Source organism: Phalacrocorax carbo, chromosome 7 (genome assembly GCF_963921805.1).
Source record: "Phalacrocorax carbo chromosome 7, bPhaCar2.1, whole genome shotgun sequence".
NCBI classification, from domain to species: domain Eukaryota; kingdom Metazoa; phylum Chordata; class Aves; order Suliformes; family Phalacrocoracidae; genus Phalacrocorax; species Phalacrocorax carbo.
This window is the reverse complement of record NC_087519.1, coordinates 1,784,752-1,807,163: the sequence shown is the minus strand read 5'-3', so window position 1 is coordinate 1,807,163 and position 22,412 is coordinate 1,784,752. Positions and strand designations below refer to the sequence as shown.

Here is a 22,412-nt window from a genome sequence, read left to right as displayed (position 1 = left end):
CCCGTCCCCGGTATGCCCCCGCCCCTGGGGTTCCGCCGCCGCCGCCTCCGCCGAGCGCTGCCCCTCCGCGGGAGGCCCCGCCCCGCCTGCCATCCATGTCGGCGGCACCGCGCAGGTTAGGGTCTCGCCGGCGGCGGGAGCGGGGTGGGGCGAGGCTGAGGGGAAAAGAGAGCGCGACCGGCATAGGGGCTGCCCGCCAGGTGGATGGGAGGGGCGGGGGCGGCCCCGCCGCGGCGCCGGTGTCCCCGGTGCAGCGACCCCTCCCTCCCACCGCTCCCCGCCCCGCCGGCGCCGCTGTCACGGCGCACCGCGCGTCCCGCGCCGCGCCCTCCCATTGGTCAGAGCCCTCGGCGCGCTCCGCCCACCCCGCCTTCTCATTGGCGGGAAGGCGGGGCGCGGCGCTGCCCCTCCGTGCGCCCCCCGCCTCCCCGGCGCTGGGGTTCCGCCGCCAGCGAGGCCCGCGCCCCCGCAGGTAGGAACCGGCCGGGCCTCCCGGTGCCCCCTCCCACACACCGCCCCGCCGGGGCCTGGCGCCCCTCCGCTACCCCCCGGGAGGCCTCGTTCAGACCCCCCGGCAGAAGCCACGGCCCCACGCCCCCTTCCCAGCCCCCAGCGGGCCCCCCGCGGCCCCCTCTTCCCTCACGGGGCGCCGGTAGCGGCGGCCTCGGGGCTCCCGGAGGGACGGGTTGTGCCATCCCGGGCTGCTGGGGCGGGGGGCGGGGAGGGAGCCGCGGCCGGCCGGCCTCACCCCGCGCCCTCGGCGGCTCGGGGGTGCACAGCCCAAGTTGGGGGGTTTGGGGTTTGTCTCAGAGCCCGGTGAGGAAAATGTGGGAGTGTTGGGCTGTGGTTTGCAGGAAAAGGCTGAAAATCCCTCGGTTTGCAGGAAAAAGCAGAAGATCCCTCATTTTCCACCCAGTGAGATTCGAGCACTGTGAGTCCTGCCTGGAAAACCTCCAATTCAAGGTGAACCAAACTCTGGAAGGGTGTAATTGCACTAACTGAGGCCTCCCTGTCTTGGTAAAACCCGGCGCGTCTCTTCGAGGGGGGGCAAAGCCGCCTCCGTGGCCTCAGCAGCGTAACGGGGGTGTTACCTGGTGAGACACGGCACCGTTTGTGTGCGATACCTGGGCAGGCTTGGGGAGGGATGGCGATTAATCAATCGTGCAACCCAGCCTCTGCTAGGCGAGGCGGGCGTGAGTGTTTCCAGAAGAACGGAATGACAGACGCTGCTCGGGCAGCTTGTCTGAATATACACGGAGGGGAAATGGTGAAGCGGCCCGGTCAGGTGCTGGGCTGTCCCCGCTTGGGTGTGGGTGCTCTTGTGCCTCGTCAAGGTGTTTCACATGCATTTGTGTCTGTATGTGAGCTGTCGAGGTATGAAGGCACTTGTAGTAAGGCTGAGATGCTTAGTCAGGTATCCATAAAGCTAAACTCATAATACCTTCTCATAATCCTTCTTCTTTACTTTCTCATTGGGAGCTTGGGGTGCATCAGGTTTGTCAGACCAAGCTCTGAAACTGCATCTGTACCAGCAAACAGCAGGTTTCCCTGTGTTTCTGGAATCGGTGAAGTAGCAGCCACCTGTGAACCTATTTCCGTGAAGGATCCCTACGCGCTCTAAGTGAGTGCTGAGCAGGTGTAACAGGATGAAATTATCATGGTCAGGAAGGCTGGAGCTGAGTGATTTTTGTGCTAGAGGTATGTTAGTGTGGGAACAGTCACCCTCTTAATGTAACTTAACTCAAAGAGACGTGGCCTATATGTTCCCTTCATTTTGCCTTCTGGAATTCACACCCACTTGAACAGTGTGAAGAGGACAAAACCTCATCAGCATGCACTCAGGGAAGGGGAAAATTAAAATAATATCCGTGTTTTTTGTAAGAGCTGGAATGAGTGCAGGTGAGTACTTGGATAATGAGGACAGTTTGTTCCAGGATCACACGTACTGTGTCTTCTTTCAAAATACAGCATGCAGATCAGCTGCTACAGACCTTGCACATGAGCTTGTGGAAGATCTCTTGTAACAAAAGAGTTTTTAGGCGCTTTATTTGCAAGGCAAAGTCACGGGAAGACAGGTAAGATGTGCTTGTGCTGTAGCTGCAGATAGGTTTGAGCATCCGTGGGCTGTTCTGCTTCTGCCTGTTTTGAGAATCATAAGAAGGATGCATGATAGTAGCAGTATGATGCAAAGTTTCAGCTAATGTGTTGTGCCTTAAAGGAAAATTCTGACATTACAAAGGCAAATACCTCACAGCTTCCCAGGGAGCTGAAGAGGATCAGGGTACATACAGGAGCGTGATCTTCCAGTTCTTCCGCATGATGCTTGTTGGCTTCAGTGAAATGTAGCACCTCAGACACGAAAAGTGTGGGGTTTTGGGGTTGGGGAGTTTGAAGGTTGGCTTTTTTGTGGGTTTTTTAAATTATTATTTTTTTCACTATAAGGAACTCGAGCCTTTTGACTCGTTCCATCAGCCACAGGAGCTGCCAGTGGTTAATAGTTCTCCTAGTTAGAGCTGGCCAAGCAAGAAAGGTTTTTAAGGACGTTATGTGCTTCTAAACACGGCCAGTTGTAACAAGCCTTAATATTTAATATATCTGTAGAGGCCTCTTGCCCTCCTAAGATGTTCTTTGGCATTGTTGTGAAATCTAGGTGAAATATTGCATTCTGTTTATTTAAAGGTATTGTTTTTACTTCAGTGAACTGCTAACTCTTCTGATACAGCTCATGATCGATATATGTAATTGAGGTCAAAGGCACCTCGATTCCCCAGGTGCTCTTTGTACCTTTTTAGGAAAAGAGAACCCCTTCTTAGCAAGACACGGCGTAACTTCCATGACTGTTTTGTCTGCCCAGCTTGTGGAATGGCTTTTGACATTGTGCTCTAAAAAGGTAGGAAGACCTGCTTTAATAAGGAGATACCGGCACGTGTCCCCTCAGGTGGTGCCTCAGGAAGTCCTTTGACTTTTCAGCAGGTAATAATGTCCCAGCCTACGTTTGGGATATTAGCAGTTTCTCCGTTTTTTTTCTAATAATCAATAAAAGGATCCTAAAGCACCGCCTGGACGAAGCTGCCCTTTTTGTATCACGCAGCGTGTTACACAGCTAAAAATTAGTAGGGACCTGAAATGATTAGCATCTGGCTGGTGGCCCAGAAAGAGGGAAAGCTGGGTCTGGCAGCATTCGACAGTAATTTTCTGTAAGACAAGTGTCCTTAGCTCCTTCATTGTCCAATTGATTCTTTAACAGTAGTGCTCCCATTTGTAATGCTGAGCCTATGGCGCTACTCCCGCAGGAAGAACAAGAGGCGCGCTAGTCGCCGCCTCGTGTGCACGCTGCAGCAAACAAGAGGTGACTTGGGTGACTGCTTCAGAGAGACGGGTAGAATGTGTGGAAAACCAAACGACCAACCCCCCACCACCAAGAACCGAACAAAACAAAAGCCCTCAAAACTGATATTTGGCAGGAGTGGCAGTGGTACCGCTGTAACAAGGGCAGGTGATAATTAAAATTGCTGGTTTATGGTCTTTTTGCCTAATGGTCTTTGGTGGTTTTCTTTGTTCTTTCTGTTCAGGATCTCTCTCCTTTGGTAAGGAAAGGGAAATCGTAAGTTGGGTTTCACTGAGGTTATGCTTAAAGTAGCTGCCTTTCTCTGAACATTTAATTGAGCCGTAAGATTAAAAGGCATCTACTTGCGGTGTTTTGTAGGCTGGTTACTTTAGTACTTGGGTATGTTTTTAATGAACCAGCTTTCATGTCTGAGGCACAGTCAAAACTTTGAAAACCAGCAGAAATTAGATCTTAAAGAGAGTTGACTCATCAGTTTAGCCCTGCGCCGCAGACCTAAAATGTCGGAAGACGTTCCCCTTTTTACCATATTGCCATTTTGTGATACTCCTGTTTTGTTTTGTGTTTATTTTTTTTTCCCTAATGCTAAAATTCTGATGTCCCTAAATAAAATTTGGGGCATAAACGCACATATTTGGGGACTATTTGCTCATGGGAGTAAGCCTTGTGCAACGTCAGCTTTTCTGTAGTTACGCTGGACTTTCACTTGGCATTTCTAGAACAAAACATGAATTTGCTTTCCTATCGGCACTTGCTATTTTCTTGACTCCCCCTTGTGCTCCACAGTTGCAGCTTTTCCTTCTGTCTCTTCACCTCGTCTCCTCTTGGCATCCTTTTTCCTCCCTGCTCCTCCACGGTGCCTTGGCGGTGCTGGAACGTGGCACATCCTCTGTGCATGACCAGCTGGCTTTTTAATCCCTCCTCGGCGCCGAACTTTGTGCCGCGCTTGCCGACAGAGCCGCAGGTGAGCCTCGGCGCTTGCTTTTAATCTGGGTGAAGCCGTGTGCAAACCTGCGGCAGGACAGAAAGACTTTGTAATGATCTGGCTAATATTTAACAAAGTTTCCTTGAAAACCGCGCGTAGCTTCTGAGCTGTGTTTTAAATGTTAATATTGAATTTGAAATATTGGAGGTGACAGATAAAACGCATGGTAATGAGATCCTTCTAAAGAAAGCACACTGCTAATTCCAAAGGAAATGAGCTTTTAATTAGTGTCTTATCTCAAGTATGCCACCTTTTCTTTTTTCCTCATTTATATTGCTTGTATTATTAAAGATCAGCTGGTGTCCCCCGATGTGGGAACCAGTTGGCTGGTGTTGCTTTATGAAATCGGATTTATAGGCTCTTGATTACGTGTAGTTTGTTGATCACGAAGTGAGTTGGTTTGGCCATGTTTTGGGAGTTAGAATTTGTTGTCATTGAAAGTCGCATTTTTGGAAATTCAGATGTTCGGGGAATACCCATGTTGCTGCCTGTGCGATATCTACCGTATGGATAGAGACTCTGGAGCGTTGGATCTCGGCTCTTTCAGGAATTATATATTCCTTGTTTCATTATAATAAAAACCCGAACACAGAATTTTCTCAAGCAACTGTAAATGCTAACCAGTAAGGTTAGCCGCTCAAAAAACCCCACCCCGACACCGCTTTTAGCTTGAGCTTTAACACGTGTCTCCTGGTGACCTTGGTAAGGCTGAGAACGATGAGGTTTGTAGGTGATTAAGGTTCTTCTCAAATGGGCTTTCTGCAACAATAGAAGTTTAAGAATATCTAAAACAGCAGGTAAGATTTTTAAAGTTCAGCAAGCGTGCATGTGGTTTGGATGCAGACTGAGACCCCCACATAGATGATTTGGATTAAGGAGCAAAGTAGCCTAACAAAGCTCGCTTGAACAAACTGTTCCCGTGTCCAGCGTTTCTGCCCTGGACGTTCCCTGGAGAAGGCGCTGCGGAGGTACCGTGGTTCAGCACGTGCTCCGCGAATGGGAGCAGGGGCGCTGACCTGCGTTTGCTGGGTTCTAGGGCTAATGCACAGACCCACAAAAAAAAGCAAGGTAAGAACGGAGCTGAAGCGAGCGAGCATAAAATGAGCTTGACTTGCCGGTAGAGCGCTTGATCTTCTCGCACATAGTGTGAACTGGGAGGGTTAACGCATGGTTTAGCTTCTAAAGTGGCTTCATTCAAGCTCAGTGCTTTCTGTCCTGCTCCTTGCCATGAAAAACAAAGTCTACCCCAGAGCATTAGAGCGTTTCCTGTGTCCCCTGAGTTCGGTTTGAGCTGTGTGCTTCGGCAAGAAGCCTTCGCAACAGGCGAGTTTGAGTCCCCCGGAGCTGGTCTAGCATGGGAAATGGTGCTGTTGGTGTGTTTCTTTTCCTCTTTTTAATTGCAATAAGTTATGCAGGAAATTCCAGAAAGTTTTGAAACAAAGGGGGTTTATCAGGAGCTCTTAGAACTGGTGAGGCCCCGGGACTTCCCTCAGAGGTGAAAATTCAGGATCTTTATTTGCACTTCTCAATCCTGGAGATACCAAAGGTTGCCCTCACCTCCAGTAAGCGTCTCATGCATGAAAAGGCAGCCTTGTTCTCTTCAACTTTGCTTTCCGTGCTGAAAGTGAAATGATTTCCCCCTTTCTTCTTGGGTGTGGTTTTCCTAAAGAGTGTTTTTGCTGTTTTCCTTCTCTTATAGTTAAAAAAAAAAAAGAAATCTAAGTATGAACAGAATGAGCTTATTTAACCAGTTGTTATATTTAATGAATATTTGAATTTCCCGTAGAAATCTTCTCACCAGTACCAAAAGATACCAATTAATTCCTGCCAACAATGCTTGAAGAAATAAAAAACCAGTTTCTGTCGGTCAGTCGAAACAGGCGAATGTCAGCCACGCTTCCTACCCTGCTTCGTTAACAGCCCGTTAGCCTGGCTGCAGCGTTCGGTGCCGGCCAGGCTGCAAAGGTAACCGCAGCAAGCAAATCTTCTTTAAAAATCATGCCTTGCGAGCGCGGTTCTTGTTGCTTGTGGTGGGATACGCGCCCTCGAAGCACCCGGGCCTCTCAGATCTGCAGGCTTCCTAACCCGGGCGCTTGGTGCCTCCGCTTAATTTTTGAATGCTTCTGGGATCTGCCGTGGTTTTAGATAGAGTGGAGTTGTTTAAATGGACCTGGAGGTTATCCAGTCAGGTAACATTCAAACAATATTTGATTTTACTTTTTTTTTTTAAATTCAGATTTTTCCTGCAAAGCTGTTGGATTTCTGTGCGCAGTTTGGTGTTATGCAGGGTGGTTAGATACTCTTTTAACTGAATAAGAAATAATGGATGGCTGCCGGCTTAATTTTCTTTCTAATGATTTGTTTTAAGCGGCATTGGGACAGATATAAGGATTAATTGTCAAACTGCTTATTGAGCTGACTACGCGGGAGCATGGCTTGCGTTTGCAGCCCGTTGTCATAAGCGAGCAAAGCGTGGCTAGTGAGCTGCCCTGGATGTGTTGAGTTGCCGAGTGTCTCAAAACTTCAGCGAGAGAAGATGTCGTACGCCTGCAGAAGACTGTCAAATCAACGTACTCTTCTGAAAATAGGATTCTGGCTTGGGGTTTGAAGTGGAAGGGCCTTTGAAAATACCTTTTCCTTTTTGGCCTGTGGCGGTTAGATTTATGCTCCTGCTTTTTTTTCTTTAGTGTATATTGTTGAAAATGTTGGCTTGGATGTTTAGGAAGTCGAGCTATGACTTCAAGATGCATTTATTCATCAAGCTCTCCTGTTAAAAAGGTGCCTGAATATGAAGTTGAACCCAGAAGGCTGCTGGTTATGTTGTCCTAGCTGATTTTGTTAAGTTCTTGTAAAAAAACCGGATGGTGTTAACTGTACTGTGTATCTCAAGCTGAAGGACTAATCGGCTCTTGCCATCCCTGCTGTTTAATGTAGGCTTTCTTAAAAACCCTAAGAAGCTTTCCTCTCCTCGTAGGGCTTTTGGATGTCTCTCTTCCTAATGATAAATGTCAACAAATGAGATCAGAGCATCTTCTGCTGCAGTAAGGGAGAAGTAATTTTCTCAGTGTGGTTTTTTTTTTTCCTTATATACTGGTTCTCCACGTAGCTGAGAAACCAAAATAGGTCACGTAGTTCATCCTCCAAAGAAGGCGAGTGTTTTGACGATGCACTGGCTGCTCTGGGACCGTCCGCTCGTACTCAAAGGGAAGGTAGACGTGCAGGCAGGGCTGCCGGCTCCGCAGGTGCGTGGCCGGGGTTCGCTGCGGTGCCTCTGGCTGCGAGCAGCTCCCCTAAGCACGGAGACGCAGCCACGGAAACTGCTGGGAATAACTCTGCGAGGTTTTCTGTTCGTTGACAATAAAAATGAAGCACGTGAACAGCACTATGGTTGCTCTACAGATGAAGAAAATGAAGGACGAGGCATCTGTGGAAGAACAGGGAAGGTGCTGTGTATAATTGGAGCTGTTGTGATTTTTAAAAAAAAAATCTATTCTTAAATATGAGTCGTGCGCCTCTATTTCATGCTATAACTGGTTTTGAGTAGTTTTTTCCTTGCCCATATGATGAATTTGCACTGGAGCTGCCATACAGAAGGTGAATTTAGATAAAATCTCAGTTATATTGCCAGCCCCAGAACCGAGGTGTCGGAGATCTGCATGCTTTGTACAATGACAGCCACCTTCCTCCGCATCTTAGTGGGTTTTGCTATATTTTTCGTGCACCGAGTATTCTTCCAGAAAAACCTGAATTTCCCAAGAAGTTAAAACTGTCAGAAAAGCTACTTGCTTTTGGGTAGGTGGGAGGAACAGCTTCATCCTGCTCAGCCATATGTCAGTGGTAATTTAAAGCCAGCAGGGTTTTAGGATTAGAAGAGGGTCAGAATTCGGTCACCTCCGCAGCCCGGACAGACCAGGACCCCCTGCGCTCGGCGTGTGGCGTTACAGATGTACCGCTGCCCTTCAGCTTGCAAAAATGCTCCTTGGCACGTGTGGCCTCGCAAGCACCAAGCTATTCCTCGCCCCGAGCACGCTGCCTTTGCCCCCCGGCGAGGGTGCTCCCTGCGACCTGCTCTTGGGCTTGTCTTCCAGCCCTCTGCTTGAAGCCCGTCCCTACCTTCATGGGTGCATTGCAGCCAAGGGATGTGTTGTTTATCTTCTTTTAAGCTGTTTTCAGTGCTTCCCTCAGCAGACAACGAGCTTTGTGCAGATCCCTGCTCTGTAGCTGCAGCTTCAAGTACCCTGGGCGCGTAAGACCGTGCCGCCGATGCCAGGGTCAGCCTGATGGTAGCACTTCTGTTTGGGGAAAACTGAGGGAGGTAAGCAGACCTTCACACTGGGAGGCTTGGCGAGCCCCCGCAGCAGCGTTTTCAGAGCAGCAAAGCATGCACACGGCGCAGGTTGTGCAGCGACTTGCCGTGAAATCTCAGCTCGACGTGCAGTACCTTCACACTTCCATTGGCACGGTGGTAATTCGTAGCTTGGATGCCTGCGCGCAGTGAATCCTAGGTGGCCGAGCAAAGTAGGTCAGTTATTTTTAAGTGTTATGATTAATTTATAAATGCCATTATTTTGTAGAGGTTAGGGAGATCTAAATACTCAGATCTTACGCGACAGGCGGCTGTTTGCGATGGGAAAGTGGTACTTCACAGTAAACAAATGCTTTTGCAAGGGAGAGCTAGAAGTAAGTGGAAAGGATTATTTTTAAGCTTTAAGCTTTGCATGTCTGGAGACTTTCCTTTAACATGAAATGGTTTTAGAACAGAAAATCTTTCGTGGTATGTAATGCTTCCAAAACCCTTGGCAGATGGGTAACTTTGTTTCCAAACATCAAATGTTTTAGCTGTTTAATGCCTGTTTTTAAGCATGAGCAGCACTCTCGGAGAATGTTCATATTAAGCCTGCCGGGAATTAGACTTTTAAAAGAACCATTTCTATTACGTTTTCACAAAAGGTGAAGAATTCTGTAAAACTCAACGCAACACTTGGACTCCTTTGCATAACACACAAAATACCATCACGCTGGAAGAAAAGAGGGGAGGTACGCGCATGCCCTCGTGTTTAATCCCCTGTAGTTTCCGCAAGGCGTATATTTGCTTACCTCTGGTAGGGAAATTGCCTTCTATCAAAACAAGTTATCACAAACACGTTTTTGATGTGCAGTATCAAAAACCCTGAACGCTCATGGATAGGAATAGGATCAGCGCCTCGCTGCGAGCTGAGAATGGACGGATGCAAGGGAAGGTGTGCTTTTGGATTTCGTGTCTGCCAGGTGCTTTCCTCAATAATCACGGGTCTCATTTCCCCTAGATGTTTCAACAGAGAGCTTTTTTATCACTGAATGCGTAGTTTATTGCTGCCCTGGACAGGAGGATATGTACGGCCGTTGGTATAACGGGGAGAAAGTCGGTCATGATGCACATCTAGTCCTTAAATTCTTATTTGATCTTTGAACTACATCTAGAAGTAAATATTTGGTGCCTTATATCTTACAGAATTGTTACATACATAGAAGGTGAATTTGTTCTTAAACTTTAAGCCGAGCGGGTGACAGAGCTGGGAAGGACAAACACCAGCAAACACCAGCAGTGAATGTTACGCTTTAGACAAAGGATTTTGCACCCTTCTGAGCCTTCTTAGAAAGGCAAGCCTTGGCATCAGCGTTCAGTAACGGTACAGTGTTCTTGGTGTTTGTGGACTGTAAAATTTATAGAGTAATAGATATGCAAATGGACGCCACAACACTGCAGGCTGTGACACAATATGTAATTGTGACACATTTTTTTAGCTATTTGCAAAAATTGGCTTTCTTGCAGGCGTGAGATTTATCAGGTTCTCACCTTTTTAAAGACATAATTCTCAGCTCTCGTGCCTAAATACATTTTATTTATTTATTTATTTATTTTACAATTTATGGTATTGGTGGCTTGGGAGAATGAAAGCCTATGGGTCGTTTGCAGAACTGCCACGTTTTTATGGCCTTTTTTCACGTTCAGAAGACTTAAGGTGATGCTGCATTTCTTGTGACACTAAATTGCTTCACCTCCTGACGCGCCTATAGAAAAAGGCCCCGGTATCAGGAGGTCAGAGGTTGACCTATTCAGTGCCTGGGAAGCCTAAGTGTTCAAGCCCTGGAACAGCCAGGTTTACTCTCTCAGCCTTTGCTAGGGGTGTCGTGGTTGCAGGGAGTGTGTTCTTGGGAATGGCGGAGCAACACAGAGCATTTTTGGCTTTGCAAGCTCCTGTCAATCACGCGTTCTGATTTTTGCCTTAAATCTACCTGTGTGATCCTAAAAACCTGCCTTGCAGGTAAGTTTTTAAACCTGTGTAAATGAAAAAAAAAACCAAAGGACTATCAATTTTCCCCCTTTTGATAGTGCACATAAAACATTTGCATTTTCCCTGACATGGGTTATATAGCGTGCAGCTCTCATCCCACATATTTTATACCATGCGCAATCCAAGGTGCACAGCTCATTGCATTTGCCTGGAGATATGTGCTGTAACCGTGGGCTTAATCCTCGCTGTGACAACTTCTTTAAATGACCATCCGTAATACCCTGTGGTAAAATGCTTCTTGCTCCAGAAGGACCGTCGGCCAGCAAAAATTCTCCCCCCCCCTCTAGTTGAAACTGGTCCTACTGGTTTCCGTCCTTACCTTCAGTTTCCATTTGAGCAAATGGAGGTTATCCTGCCGCGCTAGCCCTCGTGATGCACTGCACTGTAATGCTCACGGGATTGTACACGAGTTCCCTGCCTCGTTCCTTTCACAGTACATTTCAAATTTTGCTGCTGTGGAGTTGGCCACTTCTCCAGGAAGATTTAAGCTTGCTTTCTTTGCAAAATGGTGCGGCGTAAAAAAGATCTAACGAGATGCTTGGCTTGACTTGTGGCAGCGCTTTCTCCTTATTTTAACAGCTGGTGTGACTGACAGTAGTGCACATCTCCCCTTAAACAGTTTCCCAAAGTGGCAGGACTAGAGTGGGGTTTTTTATTCTCTGGTCTTTGCTGTCACAGCAAACCCACCCGCGTCCAGCGCGCGGGACTGCAGAGACCCTTTGAAATGGGAGTCGGCAGCAGAGGCTGCGCCTGGGAGAGAGCCTGAAGTCAGACCTCGGATCGAACGTGTTGCGTTTGCGAGGACTAAAGGCGAAACTGGTCCCTCCCAGTCCATGGAGGTGTTGGCTGAGCCATCCCCGCGCCGTTTGTTCTCTCTTGGCATCCGAGTGCCCTCTGCTGGCACTCGCTCCTCTCCTTCCAGGGATGAAGCTCGTTCTGGTGTTTGCAGCAGGCCCTGCGCGATGTTTGATATCGCTTCCGCGCATCGCAGCCCCCGCCCCGCTTTGGTATCCAAGCGCAATTCAGTCTCCTGCTATTTGCAATTGTTTCCCTTGGGATGTGCTTTAAAAAACTCTTATTCCACCGTTCTGCGTTGCAAGCTTAATGTTTGTCTAGATGGGGAGCAGCCCCTGGCACCCCCCTCCGACTGGCTGGGGCTGCGTGGGGGAGGCTCATGAGGATGGAAAACGAGACGCCGATAAAACCAGCGCGGCTGCCAGAGCGAAGCTTGCAGTGCTGCCGCTGTGCAGCGAGGTTCTCTGCCCCGGGGAGCTGTGGGAGCTCCTGCTCAACTTCGGTGACCCAAGGCAGGCAGGTCCTTCGCGTGCAACCCAGAATTGTCTCCAAAATAACTTAGTCTGAGCGTATTTTTTTTGTAACCCTATTTTTTGGTAACCCCACCTTGGAGGACAAGGAGATCAATCTTGGTGGGCACATTTTATCTTACTCTAAATAACCATTTTGCACTACGTTGCAATGAGAAAAACCAGCCTGGGATTGAACACTGGAATGGCAGCGCTCGGGAGGGATGGTTTTACTGCCTGGGTGCCTCAAATCGAGGGACTTTCTGCAACAGCCAGCGCCTGGGTTAGTCTGGTTTAACCCTGTGGGCTTGAGTCAGGCTGGTTCTTCTTTTTATTGAACTGAAACTTCCCCTCTCACCAGGAATGCAGTTGGGTAAAGCTGAACACTGGTGTTTAAATGGGCAAAAATCAGGATGGAACCCAAATCATCTACTGAAATGAATACCGATTATTGTTTGTTTTAAATATTTTGGGGGGTGGTACAGTATTAGTGCAGCTTTGTTGCATGTGGGTTCAGACAATTAAGAATCCCATGCCTGCTTTGAATGTTTCATGAATATTAATGCCATCCTACCGAGCAGTTAATTGGGCGCTATCACTTTAGCCACCTTATTTAAATTGAAAAGTGCTCTTAATAAATGACAAATGTCAGTGTGAAACTTCAGTGCTCAGTGCACCGAAAGCAGGCTGCTGTGCCTGCACCTTTTCTCCTCTGCCCTCTTCGAGCAGGCTGATAATATCCTTAAACCCACGAGTCTTTGCTGGCCGTTGGCATCTCAGCTGAGGCATCAGGTTGCCGCTTCCACGTTGCTCTCCTGGCTGTCCGTACCGCCGTCCTGTACAGCTGGGAAGCGACAGGGACACTGACTTACGGACAAGACGTCCGTCCCTGCCTCGATGGATGGGCACGATGCGTTTAGAGGAGCCGCGCTGATAACGGGCTTTGTATGAGAGCGGGAATCCCGATCTCGGGGCTTGCGGCCACGTCGGATGCCTGGCCCGAACGGTGTAACTTGAACCTGTCACATTCTTGACTCAGATGGGAAAATGTTAAAACGCAGCTCGGGGAAGGAATTGTGCGTCCCGCCTGTAGACGTGGCTCGGTGTCAGAAATATGCAACAGCTGGAAGCGGAGTAGAGATATTTTTTTTTCTTTTAATAATCTCAAGCTTTAGAAGCAACAAATTCTGTTTTATAGATCACTGAAGTAAAATATGAGGTCTTACTGTTCTGTTTAATAGAAACGAGATAAAATCTTCCTATCCATGCATGAAGAAAAAAATGTTACTTTTGTGGATTCACGAGAGTAATATGAACAAAATGAGTTAAACTGGGTTTGGACCTTCTCTTTGGGATGTATCCTGACAGCCTTAGGACGAGATCCTCTTGCTTCTCCCGTTGCAAGTCCTTCCTAGTGAGGCTGAGTACTTGTCTCCTCTGTAGTTACGCTGGTGTCCAGCCTCACCCTGCTGCTGGAAAGGCTGCGCCTCCTAAGGCAAGCTGTGGGCACTTAGAAGTAGTCCTTTTTTCTTTTTACTTAATTAAAAATAAATTTAATAGTAAAAAACACATTCATTTAAAAAAAAAACCCATAGCAAGTCCTTGCTGGTTTAATTGTGCTTTAGGGTATTGCGTTCCCACAGTGTTTTATAAAGCGTTAGCCTGTATCTCGAAACAGGATTTCATCTTCAGTCGGGAGCTTGGAATTGATTGTGTAAAATCTGCCTGCTTGGCAATTTGTTTTGTCGTTTTGAAGCCAGCACATGCACGCTGTATTTATAGACACAGCAGGTTATTGAGACGTTATCTGATAACGCTGCCGTGGGCCTGCTGAAATTGCAGGTTGCACGCAAAGGCTTCTAATCGCCCAGGACTTACTAATGACTTACCAAAGCGTGCTGGAATCACGGTAATTTCAGAAATATAACAAAAGAAATGCAAAGCTTTGTTTGGAGAAGTGAAGCTGAGCGGAGCAAGGCTTAAAGCACAGCAGATGGCTCGGACCAGAGAGCAAAAACTTGTCTCTGCTGATGGTTAGAAATCTTTCATTTTATGCACGTATTTGTAAAAGCTCCTGATAAACGTGCGACTGCGTGTGTGTGAATTTTGCCTTCAACTTGCAAGTCAACTGATTTTCTGCTGAGGTGCCTCTTGAGGAAGCCAACATGTTGAGCTGCTGCTTCCAACGTGGCTTGGGGCTCCTCTGGACAGAAAATAGCCACTCTCCATCCCTTGGGGCTGCGTGAAGTGTCGCTCATGCCTTCTCCTGCTCGGTTTCTGTCCTCCCACCCTCTAGCTCCTGCACTCCTTGTGGAGCTGGCTGAACATCTGACTGCCTCAAGATCTCGATCCCTCTTCTGAAGGTACCCGCGGGGATTTCTTAGCTGTTGGAGCGATGCCCTTGTCTAGCCCCCGGTGCAAGCTGTCAGCATGAGCCGCCTCTCGCCAGGCTGGCCTTGCCAGAGAGATGAGGGTAGCACACCTGCTGGGCTGCTTCGTGCTCAGCCTTCAGGCAATCTCCTGGGTTTATTTCCAGGCTCTGCAGCTGTTCTTTCCACAAGCTAGGAGCAGACAGAAACATAACTTGGCCAGATTGATGCTCCCGACTGGGTCCAAGCTGTTGCGGGGATGCTCGTTGTTTATTCTCTGCTGGTTCGTAACAACATCAGCCTGGTCCTGCCCATCCAGGGGCAGCGGGGAGCAAGGGGACCTCTGCCCAGCGCCAAGCAGGACTGCGACGGCTTCTGGAGTTCCACCAGCGTTTTAGAGAGGAATTCTCTTCGATGGGGAGATGCAGGGATATGTCTGCCGCCTAAAACCAGAAAGAATGTGCATACATAAAGTGTCGATGGGTCTCGTGCCTCCTAAGTCAAATGTCTCAAACCTGTCTGTTACTTTTAAAACTTGCTAGTGAGACACAAGGGAAAAGATCTGTGTGGGCAGAGTCCTCTAAACGGGGACGATTTGGGCAGGAACTGAATTTCTGGCGTAATGGCTGTTTTTTCTCGAGTTAGGGCTGGTTGAAAACTGTGCCAAGGCACAGCCCGTGGAAGGAGATTTTGGGTACCTTTGGCGGTAGGTTGGAGTTTGAGAGAGGGAAGCTGCAGTGTATGAAAGAGATTCGCTCCCAGATGGAAATACTGACAGAGAATAAGGGAGGTATTAAAAATCCAGAGCGCCCTTAGGAAGTAACTGCAGAGAACCCTAAGCCGTCGCCTTCTTGGCGTGGGATGCGTTGCCTGTGTGTTGGTACCATCCTTTGGGTATGGAGGACTGTCTCGGATGAAAATATCACTGCTTTCTCCTGTTAAAAACTTGTATTTCTTCTCTGGGAGTTGTTCCCATATGACCAGAGTACAAAATGGGGGAGTTCTCACCTTGCCACTTGAAGGCAGTAGGGTCAACTCTTAAGTAATAAAAAGAAATCTCGCGGGGGAGCCAGGTGAAGGGCTTTCTGGTGGATGTTACGTGAACGTACTGCGCAGTGTTTAAAAATACATGTCGTGTGTAGAGTGGTTCCCGTCTCCTGCAACCTGGCTGTAAGGAAGATGCACGTGGTGCTTTGCTGGTCGGATTTTGGCTTTGTTTGCTTGGGTTTATAAATAAGTGCCAAGAAAATGAGTATTTTGTTGTAAAGATGTTTTCGAGGCCACTTATTTTTTCTTTTTTTAAAGAGAATCGTGGAAGACAAGCTGACAACTTAATGGTGCATGATGCACTAATAAAAATGTCTCTGTGGTTGCGTTTAATCCTTTAAAGGAGGGAAAAGAAACACAGTGGTTATCAGCATTCAAAAGGCAAGACGCAGGCTTAAACGTATGCAAAGCCTTGGAGAGAGACTGAAGAAACGTACTGACTATGTTGCAGAGAGCTTCTGACAGGCACATCACATCTTTGAAAGTAAGATTTGAATTATTAGAGCTGCCTTTGTTTATTAAATTGAGCCTCCAGCAAGAGGATTATAGGCAGAAATACCGTGCAGGCTCAAGTTGCGCCAGCATAAATTTTAATGGGTGATAAAATTTACTTATTGAGCTAATTCATTTAGAAAATTCAAATAGATGTTTAAAAGATCCAGGTGTGCATTAAACACCTAAAGAAATAGGCTTCAAGTGCACAAATAAGCCTCCTTTTATGGAATCCAGTTTGCTTTTAGCGACGGGTAATCCTTTTAAAACAAGGCTTCTTCAAGGCGAACTCCAACAGAAGGGTTTTTGTTTAATTTTAAGCTGGGAATGAGAGGGAAGGATGCAGAGAGCTAATAAGAGAGTAATTATACACGCTATTGCCAAGTTGAGGAAGGGCAGAGACCATTAAAATGCCATTTTAGGAGTTAATTATGTGGTGTTTCAAGTCAATGCTGGTGTCCTGATTTCTGTTTAATCCACATATAGCATGTATTTAGGATGTTGTGTTCATGACATCTAATTTCTATTTTAAGAAACTTTAGGCCGCTGCGTTATGAAATACTGTAAAAAAAAAATATCTCCCAGCCTCCATAGGGTTTGTGCCTGTTGGATTTGATTAGAAAATGCACAAAATCAATAAAGGAGATGGAAAAACCTCAGCAAATATTTTGGGACCGGCACACATACCATAAATAAAGCACTGCAGTGGAATTTGGTTAGTTAAATCTCTTCCAAAGCTCACTTAATAATTCCAGAGTCTGCTACCGCTCAGATGGAGCCAGCTGTAATTTGTTTCAAGGTTAGTCTCTGACTTCTGTTTTATTAGCTTTTCAGTTTATATTCTTCCACTTGTGCAGTTCCTCAAGTGAAACTATATAATGGTTTAGCTAAAACTGGGGTCCTTTAGATAGGGGCTTTAAATTGGAATTCTTCAGAAACGTTTAATGAAAGCTCTGCATGAGGCAGATGTCAGGATTTACTCTTCAGTTGGGCAGGATTGCGGTGGGGAGAGCAGATTAGGCTCCTTTGCAGTTGATGTGCTGCCTAGAGGAAGTGACATTTATGCTCTTGATCCTTCAGTGATTCTGCATGTCAAGAGCTGAGCCTTGAAATTCGTCAGCAGTGCTGTCTTAAGAGCAGACAGGACTGAATTAAGAGGATTTTTACAGAGAGAGGGGGAAAAATTCAACTCTGATGGCTGTTGCAGATCCTTAAGTACTTCAATTTTTCCTTTATTTTTCTTCACATCTCCCCTGTAGGAAATCGGAGAGGGAAATCACTTTAAATCACCAACCGATGTATTTTTGAAGTTGAAAAATCTGAGATGCATTAGAATTCAGAGACCTCCCTTTGCTTAAGGTAAGAAAGGAGCAGATTCTCCCTGCTCCCTGCTTAATAAACGTCTGTATTCGCTTAACTCTCGGGCTGGAGTTTCTGTAATGTGTTTAAAACGTTGAGCCTGCTGTCGATGCCTAAATGGTTAACGTTCATCCAATTTAATAACTTGCAGCTGCGGAAGGCATATGGCTGCGTGTTTACAGGAGGTGTCGCGGCGATACCCGGGCTCAGCCTGCCCGGAGGAGGGGAAGCAGGCTGCTTAGCGCGGGGACTCCACCAGCTTGTTCGCGCTGCTCGGGCAGAGATGGGCTGGTTGGTTCTGTTGTACCCCTGAAGGGCTGCCATGCCTAAAACCTAATTTTCAGAGGTATTTATTTTCCCCGTTTGGACAGTAAGTGAGCTCGGTAACTCCTGAAGGATGCTGAGGTGGGGCCGGGAATAGGGTGGAGGCGGTGAAAAATCCCACTTTGGAGAGGTAGTAGTTGCATGAATTTCATGAAAGGTGAGACTTGGCGAGCTGTGGTTATGTTACCATGGTAGCCATAAATTACTCCAGTGTGAGCGCCTGTAAGTATCAATGGTGAATTATTCCGGGTAAGGTGGTGCGTGAGAACAGGTCTGCATGCGATTAGCCCAGCTGTTTGTTTTTATGTGAGAAGTATGTTAATTACCTTCTTTTGTATGTTGTCTGTAATTATCCATGCCGTAAGCATGAGCTCGGTAGCACAGAAGAGGCAGGATTTTTGACCTGTTGTGCTTGCCTAGAGGCTTTGGGATGCTATAGAAAATCCACATATTAAACTGAAGCTTGGCTTTCCGTGGCTCGTAATTTTCAAGCAGAAGTTTCTCCTCGTGTTAAGTTTAGGGATCATTTTTTGTATTTAAACAATTTCTTCACTCGTTGCGGTGTATCTTGCTGTGCACAACTTTAAGAGACCTAATTCAAAAGGAGAGATGCCTAAAACGGGAAGGTAGAAGATCCTGTCTGGGCTTTCCAGCGTGCCTCCTGTGTTACAGCTGAAAGATAAAAGCTCTTTCGGAGCTGCTCTACCAGACGTGCCATTTCAAAGGGTTTCAAAATGATTAAAGGAGACTTTAAACTTCTGCCCAATAATTAATGCATGCTGTTCTTGTGTGTTTAATCTGAAATTGGTAAGTTTTATTTTTCAGGCTTTTGCTGCTGAATTTGTTCAGCCCGGGGTGAGCACTCCTGTGAATCTGCCGAGGTTTATTTCAGAACTTGATGTACAAACGTCAAGCCTGCGCTGGTGTATGTGATCTGTCATTTCCAATTACTTTGTGCAGCAGGACTGTCTCGGGCGCAGGATGTCTTAAATTCTCTCATTACTTTTGAATGAGCAGAAAAGAGCATCTCTGTTAGCAATTAAAACCTTCAGTCAGGAGCAGGAAATGAATTTTTAACCGGACAGACAAACTTGTTTGGAAATTAAGGCGGTGTTTGCAAAAAAGCATCCATTTTGTGTTACTGCACTGTGCCTTTCCATCCTTTGTGCAGCTGGAGCAAAACACAAACACGCCGAATCCCTTGTGGTGGGTTTTTTTTTTTTATCAGTTGCTTAAAACGTTCGCTCTTCTATCACTTGCTATATTCTCCAAGTCTACTCCTGAATTGACTTGTCAAACTCATCATCCTCCTCAGACTTTTTCAAGCTTAACCGATCGTAGAATATGCTTTTTATTAGCATTGAGGCAATAGAATCTGAGCGAATACTCCTGTTTAGTAGGGGAATAAAGTTTTGCTGCCAGGTTTTAAATATATTTCCTCTTAAACATGCTTAGCAATCTGCTTATGTGAGCATCGTGAGTTCTTATATTTAAAGTGGAGTGATATTTTTTTTCCCTTTAGGATGAAAGTAGTTGAAGATCTGAATTGTGAGGGACAGATGAAATTAAGCCGCAGAAGCACTGATGGCAATCTACAAAGCTTTAATGTGTTAATGTAGTCTAGGCATTATACATATTTAGAGGCGGTCTAGATTGAATCCTGGAGAAAAAGCAGAGTTATTCATAGACTTCTGTCTTGATCGTGTTTTCCTGTAAGTGATGGATGGTTTGAAACAGTGGTTTGAAGGAGATGTTAAAAATTATTTTGCTGCTGTTAGAACTGTATCGGATATTAATTGCCCCCAAGTTCAGTATTGGTTTAAAAAAATACAGTGGTAGATGAAAGAATGATGTTTGCAAAATTTCCCAGCTTTGTACAGACCTCTTTTTTTTGTCTGCCTTCATGAATTATTCAAATTTTCAAGTTTGGTATATTGCTGTATTTAATATGTTTTAAATGACGGTGCGTCAGTTAATATGGTGAAGGAGAAGATCTGGGTGGACTGATAATTAATCTGCCGGGGGGAACAGCAGCAGAGAAGCTATTGACATAGGCTGAACAGTTTATTTTATACAAACAGGGAGCATTTTAGCATCTGCTGAAAGAGTATTTTGATAGAGCAGGACTGAGACGCTTTCTGGAGCCAGTGTCTCTATCCTAGCGCGTTGCCTTGACCCTGGCTGGAGCCTCTGGATGCCCTGCAATATAAAGTAATAATTTATAGGCTGTCAGTGGGGTTGAAAGAGAATAAAGAGTGAATGCACTGAATTTCTAGATGAAAAAGGGAGCCTGTAGCATCCGGAAGAAAATAGGTTAGCATCAATTTTATCTTTATGTTTGAATATTGAACAGCTGCTGGGCAGAAACTTTAGGAGAATACTCTGGTTTTGGCAGTGGGGGGTGTGCAGGTACAATTCCTTAAAGAAACATTTACAATATTGGAGAAAACAATGTTTTGCCTGAGTGTTCCCTCATCACACTCGCTACCAGAGGCATCAGGTTACTACGGGCAGGAGCAACCCGCTGGCTGCACCCTCGTGGGAAATATGCCCGTGGGTGCCAGGTCGTGTCTTCCACTTCTGCATCAGTCTGTCTTTCGTGCAACACCTCCGGGTCGGTATTGCCTTTCCAAAGCAGCAAGGGTGTTCCCGATTGTTTTTGGAGGCTGATGCCCTTCTGGGAAGTTCTTTCATCCTTGTTGATGGCCTCAGTGTTTCCAGAGCTGGTTGGTAAATTAGCTTTTTCTGTAATAGTTCTGCGATGGTTTCCTACTCGTGCTTCAGTGGTAACTGTTCAGCTGTAAGAAGTAGGATGAAGTCTTTTAAGGTGGTTGATCTATCATATATTGAAATAACTGAGTCTGTGCCTCTAGGGCACCTGCTGAAGTTCTAGATCCCCTCTATCAGTCCCCCAGTAAAACGCAGCTGGCCTTTAGACCGCAGAGGAGCTTTAAGCCTGTCGGTGTATATTTCTGCTTTGCGTTAATTAAGACTTCAGCTAACTTTTAACTAGCAGCATCTGAAAAACCGTCGTTTCAGAAGGTTGTTCTGAACTCTGCTCAAAGAAGGGGGTGTTTCAGTCCTGTGACCGTCCCGGCGCTTCTGTGCGGCCACCTCCAGCTCGTCAGGCACTTCTGGGAGCTGGCGCACCGCGGCGGGGTGGAAGGAGATGGTTGCAGCGAGCCTGTTAATTGCTGCTCGAGTGACCTAGTTCCCTTCCTGGAAACAGATGCGTAAGCTTTCCCTTCCTCCTCCGTATTTTATGATCGTGGTGGAGTCTGGGTTGGCACATCCAGAGCCACTTCCCCAGCAGGGTGGGTTTTTCTTTTTTTCTTTTCTTTTTTTTCCTTTGGAAATTTCCACAAGCTCGGTGTATTTTGTGTCGTTTCCCGGTGGAGGTGAGACAGGCTGTGTTGTGGAGGCTGTTCCCAAGCACGTTTTTGTGTAGCTCCTGCGGAAATGTCACATCACCATATTTTATTACCCTAACGTGGGAATCCCTTTCTCCGAGCAGATGGCGAAAAGGTGGTTTGGTTAATTCGTACCTACTTGAAAGAAGTCACTAAATGTGTGTTAAACCCCTCATTTATTAGGCCAGAGCATGTTACTGGTGGGTAAATGGTGATGTTGAATTACAAGCTCAAAACCACTGAGGAGCTGAGCAGGTATCTGCAACTAAAACAAACCCAGACAAAATGTTAAGCTGACTTAGAGCTGTTGGAGCCTGCAGATAATCAGCCTTTACAAAGGAGATTGATGGCCTTTTGCTCTGAGAAAAACTTGCCTCACCGAGGATTTTTCTGGTAAATTCAGCATTTCTCCTATAAAATCTCTCTCGTGATGTTTGCTTGCAGGCTTGGCTTGTAGGGTGATATACATCTGATGGTCACTGCGATGATACCAGGTGCGTGCTGGCCTTTATTTGCCTGGTTGGGCACGGTTATGTGCTGCACCCAGCTTAATATTAGTCCTCGGTCATCAGAAAAAGATCTGCCGTTGCAGTCAAAAACTGGTATTTCAACCATGTCCCTCACAGAAGGTGAAACTATTTTTTTTTTTTCTCTTTTCTTGGAGAAATCCACCTGGCAGAAGGGGTAAAATCACTTTGTAGTTAACTAACGCTAGTTACTAATTCTGTGAAACCTGCAACAAAATAGTGGTTGTTTTCTGCCCAACATTCTGGGCTTTGTACAGTGTGGTCTTTCATAACCGTGGGGTTCTGCTCATGTTTTGGTAGGTACCAGGTGCAGCAGAGATGCCTGTTAAATTCTGCCCCTGTGTTCTCATTGCCCAAGGAGTTAATAATGCTCTGGGTGTCCTGACGGGAGGAGCTCCCGCGCTTGCTGCAGCTGCAAATCTTCCTTTATCTTCCTGCTGCTTGGCAGAGCATCTCTGAGCACCGCCAAGCGGTATAAATCGAAGTGAATCTGGCCCAGGAGCCAGCTGAAGGCTGGGAAATGTTGCCATCAGAGAGCATCTCGGAGTTGTGTAAGCGGTTTCTCCTCGGCAAGGGTTGTATCTAACGGAACAAAAGGAAGCGGAGCTAACGAGAACAGCAAAAGGGAAAACAAAATATATTCGGTCGTGTGTATTAAGGAGGGTATCAGAGCTGACAACCTGATGTGCCCGAATCAGGTTGTAGAGAGGAGCTCTTGCTGCAGCCTCCAGCAGCAGGTCGCGGGCAGCTCGGTGGCGAGCCCAAACCGCTCCCTCTGGGCTGGGGCATGCACGGGCTGCAACTGGAGCACGGGGGGCCCTTCCATCAACTCGGCGCCTGCCTTTGGGTGTGAGGACATCAGTGACCCCAGATGGGGATATCAGGCGGGGCGCGGTATCCATCCGTCTTCTCTT

At 46.8% G+C, this 22,412-nt stretch overlaps 1 protein-coding gene across 7 annotated transcripts in view; it reads left to right on the top strand.

Annotated features, from left to right (window-relative positions):
- Positions 1-6: 6 nt before the first annotated feature.
- The window catches only part of GLCE (glucuronic acid epimerase), a 56,349-nt gene continuing 33,943 nt past the window's right edge, over positions 7-22,412 (top strand). The window contains exons 1-3 of one of the 7 annotated variants that reach the window (XM_064456007.1): positions 7-115; positions 884-963; positions 17,138-17,237. The gene's annotated coding sequence lies outside the window, so the exon portion shown is untranslated. The other 6 variants (XM_064456006.1, XM_064456013.1, XM_064456011.1 and 3 more) reach the window with 6 other exon arrangements.